Here is an 11831-nt window from a genome sequence, read left to right on the forward strand (position 1 = left end):
TTTTATTTAATTTATCAAAATTGTTATAACTAAATCTATATAATTTATCATATTTTTCCAAGCTCATAATCTGTATATATCTTTACATTGCACCATGAATGGCAGGCCATTGCAATGCAATATCAAATTCAATAAGATAATTATTATTATTATTACTTTTATTTTTCGTTCCTGGAAAACCGGCCGGTATTCCAGCGCCCATATCCATGCCCTGGACTCAAGGAGCCGGCGGACATACCCCTCGGAAAATTGCCCAGTTTGCCAATTACCATAAAAGAAAAAACGGCCATCTGTCCACCTAACGGTCATTAGGGCGTCTTTTAACTTTTTCTGACCGAATCCAGGTGGCTGGAGAACCGCGGTGAAGATTTTCAGTCTTCCGCTGGTGCTAGTGGTGTTCAGTGCTCGTATCTGCTAGTAGTCCGTTCCTCAGAGTTTGGTCCCGGAAATTTGCAAGGTGAGTTACAATTTTGTTTATAGCATGTTAGGGATATTTAATGTTTTTAATTTAATAAGTTTCCGTGCTTTTGGTGTTGAAAGATTTGTGATTCAGTTTATGCAATCTAGAAGTGGTATAGTTTAAGTCAAGTGATGTTTCAATTGGCGAGTGCTATTGCCTAAAGCAGGTGTGGCGTTTTACGGAGTGTTTTTAATTGTTTGGTGTAAGTGAAAAGTTTTGGTGGCTTAACTATTAAGTTTATCGATTTGGTTCTGTGGCTTGTTAATGATTCGCGCTTAAGTATAGATTTTAAAGTAGAAATTTCGACTTTCATTGTCTAGTTTTCGATCCATAACTAATGGATTTGTGATTTTTAATATTGTTTCAGATCTACAAATAGTTTTGTGGCTTTAAGTGTTTTTTTTTTTTTATTCAGGTTTTAAATCCATAACTGTTTATGGCGGGTAGTTAACTGTTAAATGGCTATTCATATTACAAATGACTTTGACTAGTTTGTGGCTTGACTATTTACTCGCGTTTAAATTAATCTAGGTGACAGGATTGTGGTTAATTTAACTGGTAAATATCTAATCCTGTCTGTTAATATTTAAAGCTAATTACATCAATTATTTACATTGCAGGTGTTAATTATTCACGTAAACGAGAAAGTGGTAAGTTTAATGTAACTCAGATTTGATAGTTTTAATTTAATGTAAGATCATGCCTGGCTCATTAACTGTCAGATTTTAACTGGACCTTTAATTGGTGAGATTTGTTTGCTGGATGGAGTGTGTTCCACTTTGTGGCAGGTTTTATTGGTTGACGGAAGTTTAATTACATTTTTAGACCTTTAACTGGCTTGTTAAAATGTTACTCTAGTATTAAATTTGTAGTGAGTATTGAAGTTTATCTGCCAAATGTTCATGTTTCAAAATTTGTCTAACTGGTTTAGTGGCTTAAGTAGGTTGAATATTCATTTGCTCACATCTCAATTACATAACTTTAACAAGTGTTCCGTCTGCGTGTTCTATTCCCCGAAGTCTATATGAACTTTAATCCAGTCCTGGAAACAATTACCACGTTAATTAGCCTCGTGTTGTACGGTACCCAGAAATTTTGTTCGGAGTTCTAGCTATAATAGCTTGCTGGATACTTTAATAACCTAGTGGATGTCAAGACAATGAATTTAATAATTTCTGCTTAGGTGAAATAACTTTTTGGTGAAGTGTTTATATAGCTAGTGAGGTATATATATACTTGATTTATTGTTGATAGTGTTATAGGTGTTGAGGAATATTGATCTACCTATATAGTTGGCGAGATATATCTTGTTGAAAATTCATATATGAACTGAATTATAATTTTTTAGCATGATCACTTACAGTTCGAAGTAAATTATTTAGCATAATCAAGCTCGAAGAGTGGTTAATATAATTCTCTCTCGAAGTGGTTAATATAATTCTCTTGATTAATTTCATTGTCAGCTCTTAGTGCAGTGAATTCAAATGATATCCTTATAAATTTAATTGTTCTTAGTGAAATTAAGATTTTAAATAAATAATTTCCGAAAATTTAAACTTCTGAAAATTATAATTTTTAAAAATGAAAAATTGGCATTAATGGAAGTTAAGAAACTAGTCACGAATTATTACCTGACCCAATCCTTTAATTTCAGGTGAGGTTTAGAAGTCTCTTGAAGATGCTGTATAACTAGAACTAGCACCTAAAACTGAGGATAAAGTGCACAAAGGAACCAGCCTGTCTGTTACCTGGATACAAAATCAACCAGCTGTTACCTGGATACAAAATAAACCAGCTCATACCAGCAGTGTTTTGAAGACCACGTAAGTTTTTTCCTCATTCCTAGGACTTTTGAATGTAAGCTTGCTCTAGGCACTAGTGTGTCAGTCAGGATTATAGGTGCAGTGGCAGAATTTTGTTTAGCATATGCTGTAGGTGCAGTGGCAGAATTTTGTTTAGCATATGCTGTAGGTGCAGTGGCAGAATTTTGTTTAGCATATGCTGTAGGTGCAGTGGCAGAATTTTGTTTAGCATATGCTGTAGGTGCAGTGGCAGAATTTTGTTTAGCTTATACTGTAGGTGCAGTGGCAGAATTTGGTTTAGCTTATACTGTAGGTGCAGTGACAGAATTTGGTTTAGCTTATACTGTAGGTGCAGTGACAGAATTTGGTTTAGCTTATACTGTAGGTGCAGTGACAGAACTTGGTTTAGCTTATACTGTAGGTGCAGTGACAGAATTTGGTTTAGCTTATACTGTAGGTGCAGTGACAGAATTTGGTTTAGCTTATACTGTAGGTGCAGTGACAGACTTTGGTTTAGCTTATGCTGTAGGTGCAGTTGCAGAACTTGGTTTAGCATAGACTGTAGGTGCAGTGGCAGAATTTGGTTTAGCATATACTGTAGGTGCAGTGGCAATGTTACTTAGAGGTTAGGTCTAAAAGGTTTGTAACTACTAAGCTAGTTCATTTTAACTATTCAGTATACTGCTTTTGAGGTAAAGTTCATTAGGTTATCAGTTTTCAAAGTAGGTTAAATCTGAATTTCAGTTTTGAGTTAAGTTATTGGCTTTAAGACAGTTTAAATCTAATGTTAGGTTAGTTTAGTTTTACCTAGTTTTAAGAATTTAGTCTCAAGTCCAAAATGTAATTGGGGCCACCTTTGTCGGGGTGGCATAGCTGCTCTGGCAAAGGTGGCCCAAGGACTGTACATGGTAGACTTCGGTCTACCATGTACGGATCCGGTTGCGTTCCTGACTAATGCCTCTCTATTTCAGGTCCTTTACTTTCAATGAAGTGTGGCTGTAATTTTAGTAGGAAGTCTTGATTAGGGTTGAGCTGTGGTCTTCAGTAGTCTGGTCTGGTTTTTGTTTGGGTCAGGTCTGTTTTTGTAGAGACTCTTGGGGGCTGACTTCTTGTCTACCTTAACTAAGGTTTAAGGGGTCAGTTTTATGCCTAAGTCAGGTTTGAAGGGAGTGTCTTGTTTGCCAGTGGGTGTCTTGTCTTGTGGTTGAGGGTTGAATCTTGGTTGAGGGTTGAATCTTGGTTGAGGGTTGAATCTTGGTTGAGGGTTGAATCTTGGTTGAGGGTTGAATCTTGGTTGAGGGTTGAATCTTGGTTGAGGGTTGAATCTTGGTTGAGGGTTGAATCTTGGTTGAGGGTTGAATCTTGGTTGAGGGTTGAATCTTGGTTGAGGGTTGGTTTCCTTCCCATAGCCTTTGTGTCAGGCTGTCACTCTGGTATTTATTAACTGATTATTCAGTGGCCCCTAGTTAATGCTCTGGGTTGGTTAGGTAAAAGTATTTTTGCTTTATATACGTAACAGATTTAAGTGAATGAACGTTACCTTAATTAAGAATTAAATACATAATTTGCCTGTTACTCTAATCAAAATGTTGAAGTTCAATTTGTTAGTCATTTGTGACAGGTTCATTTTTAACATAAATGTTCTAGGGAATATCCAGTTTCCAGTTTGTTTGATCTATAGAAGTTTAATTATTCATCATTATTTTAACTCTTACCCCTGTATTCCTTTCAAAGCTACTTTTTTAAAATTATACTTTAATCCTTTAGTTTTTCAATCTACTTACCTACATCCATTACTCTGCATCTGGAGGTGATCCCTTAGTGGTGTGACTGAGTAAATATAAATTTACAAAATTTATCTCAATGGTGCTGTTCTGTTTAAAACTTCTGGGTTTACACTGCAATATTTTCTGAAGACTCCTAAGCCATACATTAGTTTTGGGCATAAAAGCTCATGGTACTTTTATAGTATTTGGAATGGCATAGTGAATTCTGATACAGTGGTGAAGTCATTTGAGAATTGCCTTAGAAGATTTTCGAGCTGTTGATAGTTGTACGACTTTCCTTTTCACTTACTGTTTGAGTTTGTCATAACTGGTGACATTGTGATGCGCTTTCTTTTTCCTTGCCAACTGACTTCTGTCACAGCAGTTTTCCTGAATTTGAGAATTGTTACATACCAATTCTGCTGGACTCTGGGCTCCTTCCCTCTAATATTGGTTCTGGAATGATAAGTTTTAATAGGAACTTGGTAAGTTCAATATTTTCCCCAGTGCAGAGATAGTTGCATAATAAGGTGCTTGTTAATGTACAAATGTGACATAACTGAAGTAATGAAAGGTTTGCTTAGTTCCTGGTCTTCCAAAATGTGGGCTGTAGGCACACCCTTTTTGTGGTCTGTACAGAGGCAAAGAATGGTTTTCTATTTCTGCAGTTTTCCAGAATAAGGACCAGAGGCTGAATGTTTCCTTCTTAGGAGATTGAAGATGAAGTCTGCATGGCGGTGCTCGCCATCTCAGATTGAGAGGGAAAGTGGATAAAATGTCAAAGCTGGAAGTAATCTGGTGTACCCTGTGGTCTTTTCAGGTGGTGAGAACCTTCCACACTTTTCTTATCAGATGACAGTGCAAGCCACGAGTTTTGACTGGCAGAGTAATTTCCACCTCCCTTTTTGGTGACTATGAAGTGCCACTTTTTGCCATCCAGAATCTTGTGGTATAAAGCAGAGAAGTCGCCTGGGTTTTGGTTCTTCAAGAATAGTTTGCTTCAGACTGACTAGTTATTCTGAAAATCTAAGAGGAAGTCTGTAACCCTGGTTTGATGTACCTGAAGAATTTGAGGATCCTGCTTTTAATTTTTTTTTTTTTGGGGGGGGGAGAGTTTCTCCCATATTTTGATATTCCAGTATTTAATGAACTAACATCTTCAAGCAAAGGTTTCCTAGTCATAGAATCAGTTAAGGAGTTATTACCTTCAAACTTGGACTTCCTATTTTGATTTTTTAAAGTTTGATATTTAATTGGGATAAAGAATTCTGACAGCTTATAAAAGCATGAGTTAATTTAGTGAATGTTGTCTTCTAGATTCTGAGTCATTTATCATTATTCCCAACAGCACTTACAAGAGTTGGCAATCTGAAGTAACTGGATGGCACTGTGAGCTTACTGGATCATTGAAGTAATGTGGTTTCCAGCTATCACACGATGGGATTTGAACAAAACCTAGCTTACCAGATCTTCGAAGAGGTCATATGATTTCAAGCCATCATATAAAGCCATCATACAATATGATTTCAACTAGACTTTGCAACTCCTGGTTTGTGGGCAGTAGACATCAAAGCATAGTTATTCTGCTTAAGGAAAAAGCTGACTGTAAAACCTGTGATGGAGAGTTTGAATCTGGTTTTGAAAATGTGGTCTTGACAATAATAGAAAACTCGAAAAGGCTTTCGTTTCATTTGAGTTGGTTTTGTATCCCAAGGTTTGTTGTACCTGAAATGGTGGATGATTTTCTTTGTTCATAATAAATGAAAGTATATTTTTAGTTTTTTTTTACTGCCTTAAGTGGGTTCAGTTGCTTTACTGAAATGAGCAGAGTTGCCCGGTTTGTTCAATTAGTTTGGTATTGTGTAAGCAACCTTAGAGCTGAGTTATTCCATAGACCAGTCTTTTAAATTTAAATCAAATGCTGTGGTTTTTTGAAGGTTAAATTTAAATCCTTGAATATTTAGACACAACCAGCGGAGGGTCAAATGTATATGGTGGCTGCAAGGTCAAATATACATGCTGGCGATGAACATGCCTGATATTTGATAGTGATGATATTTGAGTGATGAATTCAGAAGTCTGCCAGTTTTAAATTGATCGCTATTATAAAGCTGGTGGTACTGATTTAAAAGTGGGTTTTAGTTAGTTTAGGTATTCGACATTAATTTGTTCCAGTAAGAAAGCTTGGAACAAACCCAAATGAAATTCTGAATGCATGGAATGAGCGAGAGGAGAATTAACTTTAGTTTAACATTGGTGCCACACAGTCAAATATTCAGAACAAGGTACACTCGACAACCTTAATTGTAGTTTTACTAGTTCAGAACCATTATTGTGGGGAGGGGGAAATATTGAACAATGTCAAGATTTGATCAACTTAATACCTACAAACTCGTATATACAATATTAAGGTTAGTCTGGGGAAAACAGGCCAATCCCCTCTAATCGTTCTACTAGTTTTTGCTCTGGTGGAACACCTTCAGTATTGAGTTTAGTGTTCCTTAATTTGTAGTTTGTTCAGATATATGTACAGCCTCTTGCGAGTATCTTAGTGACGCTTGATCCAGATCAGAAAAGGAGGGTTATATCGAATTTCTAATCATTTGAATCCTGAACTTTATTGTACACTGTCATTGGGTTGAAGTTGAAGCAGGCCAGTCTGGGTGGTTGTTTAAAATTGTCAATCAACAAGACAAAGATTTTTAGTCCTGGGAATCGCTTAGTTTCCATTGATCAGATTCCTGATGTGATTAAACTTTCAATAAGCTTTCCAACAGTTACTCTATTCTCTAGGCTGTCACTCGAGTACTGTGAGGTCTGTTAAATGTTTAATAACCAGTTAGGTCAACAAACCTTCCTGGTGACAGTGTTTTAGTCTTTAATGATTAGGCCTAGTGTTTTATCTAGTACTGATGATACGTTCGTTCACTTGTCAATCATCCACAATTAAGTTCATCAATAAAACCGTCCTGTTTGCAGATACTATAATTAGGCCTATTCCTTTTTTTAGTATTAACCTAGCGCCTTAGGCCTAGTCCCTCATGTGGAATTGTTACTGATATGATTCCTAATTCATGCTTTTATCCACCCACAATATTCTAAAGTTCACCAATAAAAGCATCGTTTACTGATATAATTACTTAAATATTTTAGTACTAGTGCTTAATTGTTGCGGTTTCAATTTATTCACATTCCAAACTCGAAAAACTATTTCTTCACTACAGTCTTACAGGCCTATTTTAGGCCTAGAGTGCTTGTTACCATTCTAATTTATTCATACCCCAAAATCTAAAAACTAACTCTCTACTAGTCTTAGGCCTATATGGTAAATAGCTCCTCTCTCTATCCAACCACAATATTCAATTTGAAGTGCACCAATAAAAACATCGCTGCTGTAATGACATTACAATGTAATTAGGCCCAGGGCTTTTATTTAATATTTTCGTTACTGTCTGTAGTCGTCCACAAACTTCATAAAAAAAAAAAACGAAAAAGGTGTAATTCTTTTCCCCAAAAGCATTAAGCCTCCGTCAACACCCTGACGGCTTAAATGTGAGGGAGTTTTATTTTCCCCTTTTCAGTGGGTGTGTTTACGAATGCAAATCCTTGAAGGGTTGAGGTCCTTTCTCAGAGAGAGAGAGAGAAAACCTGCTTCCTGCTTCACGCGCGTCAAGAATATTTAGGTAACGAAAGCTTCAAGCATTCTTGGGAGCTGGAAACGTTTTCAGGGAAGTGTTTTTACTTTTTTTAAGGCTTATAAGATGGTTTAAACGTTAACAAGAGCTTGGAAATATATATTTTTTAGAAGGAGAAAGTTAGTTTTTCTTAGACTACAGCAGTAGTAAGAGGAGGAGGTTGATACTTACGTTTATTGGGGTACGTTGTTTTTCCTTGTGTGCAAACCAGCTCACAGACTCAACATAGTTACGGGCTGCTCTAGAAGCAAGAGTCCGTGCTGGCACAAGGCCAGCTAAATCTGAAACAAAACATACTGTGCAAGTTCGTATGTATTAGGTAACATTTTTCACCTAAAATATAATCTCGTATAAGCCTTTACTTAAGCAGGCTTTTAATAGGCGTTTAGTTTTAATTGAATTGAATATAGGATTTAGGCCAAAGGCCAAGCACTGGGACCTATGGGGTCATTCAGAGCTGAAACGGAAATTGACAGTAAAAAGTTTGAAAGGTGTAACAGGAGGAAAATCCTTTGCAGTTGTGCTATGAATCAGTTGCTTGGAGAGGGTTGAGGATAGTAAGATGGAAGACAGAATATGAAAGGAGGTGCAGTAAAAGGGTGAATAATGGATTGAACAGTTAACTAGTTAATTGACAGTTAACCCGAAATATATATCTTAATTTATTGAGGAAACAATCTTAAAGGTTGAAACTAAACTACGAATATTTTTTTTACAGATAAAAATCCAAAATCCCCCAAATATTTATATGCAGATATATTCAAGAGAAAATATTTGAAGCAGAGTATAATATACGGAAACGTTTCTGAACGTTTGTGTGTCCAAGTGGAACCTATCGCAGAAGGCAATAAATGTCTCCTGGGAACCCATCCCAGAAGCAACAATAGTTTTCGTGTGAAAAAATGTTTTTAAGGGCATTTGGGACCAAATGCACTCTGGTGTTTATAGAAACGTTTCTGAACGTTTTCGTGTCCAAGTGGAACCTATCCCAGAAGGAGACAAATGTTTAATTCACAGGAACCTTAAATATTGTTACAGGACATTTGGGAACGTTCCTTCCTCCACCCTACTGTTTTATCTGCAGAAAAAATCAATAAATAATTAAGAATTAAGGTCCTTCTTCTTCTTCTTCTTCCCTGGGACAAACAGAACACCCAGAGGCAGTAATTCACACCAAATCTCCTGGGACACTCAAAAATATAAATAAATATAAAAAAAAAACGTTAAATCAAGCTACAACAAAATTCCAGACGATAATATAAAGTTGGCGAGCTCTTATGAAGCATCATCTATCTTTCCGAATCCGCCCTAAGCCCTCAGATGGAGAAAGTTTTTCCCAAGTTGTTGTTTTTTTTTCAATTAAGTTTCCCCCCCCCCTCGGTGGTAAACAGCTCGTGAGTAGTGGCTGGTCTGGGGATGTTTACGGCAGACTTTATTGTGTGAAGTGAAGATGATATTGCTCACACGTACCTCAAGAAGTCTCGGGGTCTGGTTCCTGGGAATGAAGTGAGTGAGTGAGTGAGTGAGTGAGTGAGTGAGTCCAGTAGATATTAAGGGTGGGGAAAGTGAGCTAACTTTAAATCACTCCAAGAATTCTTGGGTCTGTTTCCTGAGAAGGAAGATGATAAGAAGGGAGTGAGAATTGGGAAAGTGTGTTAGCTTTCAGTAATACTTCAAGTAACACTTGAGAGAGAGAGAGAGAGAGAGAGAGAGAGAGAGAGGGGACAGTGGTGCGTACAAACTTGTGAAATTCGCAAAAGTACACGCTTATTAGAATCAGCACACTTCCCTGGAAGAAAGGAGAGAGAGAGAGAGAGAGAGAGAGAGAGAGAGAGAGAGAGAGAGAGAGAGAGAGAGAGAGAGAGAGAGAGAATGCTACTAACAAACTTGTAAAATTATCATCATTAGGTTCAGCCTATTGCGTTGGAAGAAAGGAGAGAGAGAGAGAGAGAGAGAGAGAGAGAGAGAGAGAGAGAGAAAAAAATACTACTAACAAACTTCTAAAATTATTATTATTAGGTTCAGCCTATTGCGTTGGAAGAAGGGTGTGTGTGTGTGTGTGTGTGTGTGTGTGTGTGTGTGTGAGAGAGAGAGAGAGAGAGAGAGAGAGAGAGAGAGAGAGAGAGAGAGAGAGAGAGATAAACAAAACAGCACCTCCAAACATGTAAAATTCACACAAGCTCCGCCACCAACGTGCAAAACAGATTACATCACGAAATATTTCATCAAGTAAAACCGTCTCCTGCCAACAGGTAATATTTGTAATATATATCTCTCCTTTCACCTGAGTTTCAGGAAGTCCCCCCCACGAAGAATATTTCCCGGAATGCAAATTCATATTGGTTCTCAATTCCATAAATGTTATTTTATATCATTTGTCTTTCTCTCCAACGGACAAACAGACAGATAGCTAGCAAGTCCGATGGTTAATGCATTTTGCTTCTGTTCATTGTATTCATTTTGCACCACGAGAATATTCTGGGTAAATGGTTGCATGATATGAGAGAGAGAGAGAGAGAGAGAGAGAGAGAGAGAGAGAGAGAGAGAGAGAGAGAGAGAGAGCACAGAACCTGATGAAATATTCTACACCCGTGGGATAAAGCTTTCCTCGTTTTAATTATGGTGTGATGTATACATTTGAAACGTCTGTTATTTCTCTCTCTCTCTCTCTCTCTCTCTCTCTCTCTCTCTCTCAATTTTTGATAAAGTCTTGCCTCGTATTGATCATCATGATGTGCTGTTATACATTTGATACGTCTGTTATCTCTCTCTCTCTCTCTCTCTCTCTCTCTCTCTCTCTCTCTCTCTCTCTCTCTCTCTCTCAAGTTGGGATGGCTCACAGCAGTCGAGTAAAAGCAGGTGTTACTTCATTGCTTTTGGGTTAGTTCAGGGATCGAATGAAGATCAGAGAGAGAGAGAGAGAGAGTAATGAATTCCACTAAGCCAGGCCTATTCTAGTATTCACCAGAGTATCATGTTTATATATATATATATATATATATATATATATATATATATATATATATATATATATATATATATATATATATATATATATATAATTCAATTGCGCATCTAAAAATAAAATTGTATCTGACGTTACTCACGTTAAAATAATAACACAAGCATTCGGTACAGTCCTCCAAAAAAGTCGACGAAGGGTAAAGAAAACGGATTTAGAAAACGGGGAGAAGGATTTACAGGCGCAAGGGGGAACTATACCAATAAAAACAAAAAAGACACCAGACAAAAAAAAACATGCCTCAATTTCGCACCCAAACTATTTCAGGAAAGAGGATCAGTACGTTCGGCCGAAGCCAAAACAAAAATTGGGCGTCTGCCAAGTAACTCTTCTTTCCCTCGACAAATGCTGAAGTATTGGGAGAGAAAAAAAGTTCCGGAGGAGATTTTCAGACGTGTATTGTGTCTTTATCTCCTCACTTTTTACGAGGAGAAGGGGAGAATGCGAGACATATGGAGGAAGGAAGGAAGAATAGGAACAGCTACAGAATCTATTAAAGATTTTTATTTTTTTTTTTTTAGGGGAAAGTCTCTCTTAGGGAAGTTGGTGAGTTTGAAACCAGGACGGATATGCAGTTTGCTGGTAGAAGTGAAGTCACTTTGCTGAATTCAAAAATGAAATTATATATATATATATATATATATATATATATATATATATATATATATATATATTGCACTTTTGAAAGCCTAAAAGTAAAACGAGGCACTTTCCAAAGCCTTGAAACAAAACGAGAGTTTTTTTCCAAAAATAAACAACAAATTAGGACAGCTGAACTCACTTATTTGCACTTTTTAAAGCCTGAAGCTAAAACGAGGCACTTTTCAAAGTCTGAAGTTGAAACGAGACGCTTTCCAAAGCCTGAAGTTCAAACGAGGCACTTTTCAAAGCCTGAAGTTAAAACGAGGCACTTTTCAAAGCCTGAAAATGTAACTAGACACTTTTCAAAGCCTGAAAATAAGAAGTGAGAGACACTCTTCCCCAAGCATAGCATCATTTGGACCCCCAAAGAAGCATCATTTGAACCCCCCAAAGCATTATCATTTGAAAACCCAGAGCATCATCATATGAACCCCGAAGCAGTAT

At 37.0% G+C, this 11831-nt stretch overlaps 1 long non-coding RNA gene across 2 annotated transcripts; it reads left to right on the forward strand.

The window, feature by feature from the left end:
* The first annotated feature begins 328 nt into the window (after nucleotides 1-328).
* Nucleotides 329-5801, forward strand: LOC136829806 (uncharacterized). 2 transcript variants are annotated; one of them, XR_010850497.1, is made up of 4 exons: nucleotides 329-457; nucleotides 1081-1110; nucleotides 2115-2283; nucleotides 5377-5801. It is a non-coding gene; the product is annotated as an uncharacterized lncRNA (long non-coding RNA). The 2 variants fall into 2 exon arrangements; XR_010850496.1 differs by lacking the exon at nucleotides 1081-1110 and having other exon boundaries at nucleotides 339-457.
* Nucleotides 5802-11831: the final 6030 nt, after the last annotated feature.

The sequence above is a fragment of the Macrobrachium rosenbergii genome, chromosome 45 (genome assembly GCF_040412425.1).
Source record: "Macrobrachium rosenbergii isolate ZJJX-2024 chromosome 45, ASM4041242v1, whole genome shotgun sequence".
Classification (NCBI taxonomy): Eukaryota; Metazoa; Arthropoda; class Malacostraca; order Decapoda; family Palaemonidae; genus Macrobrachium; species Macrobrachium rosenbergii.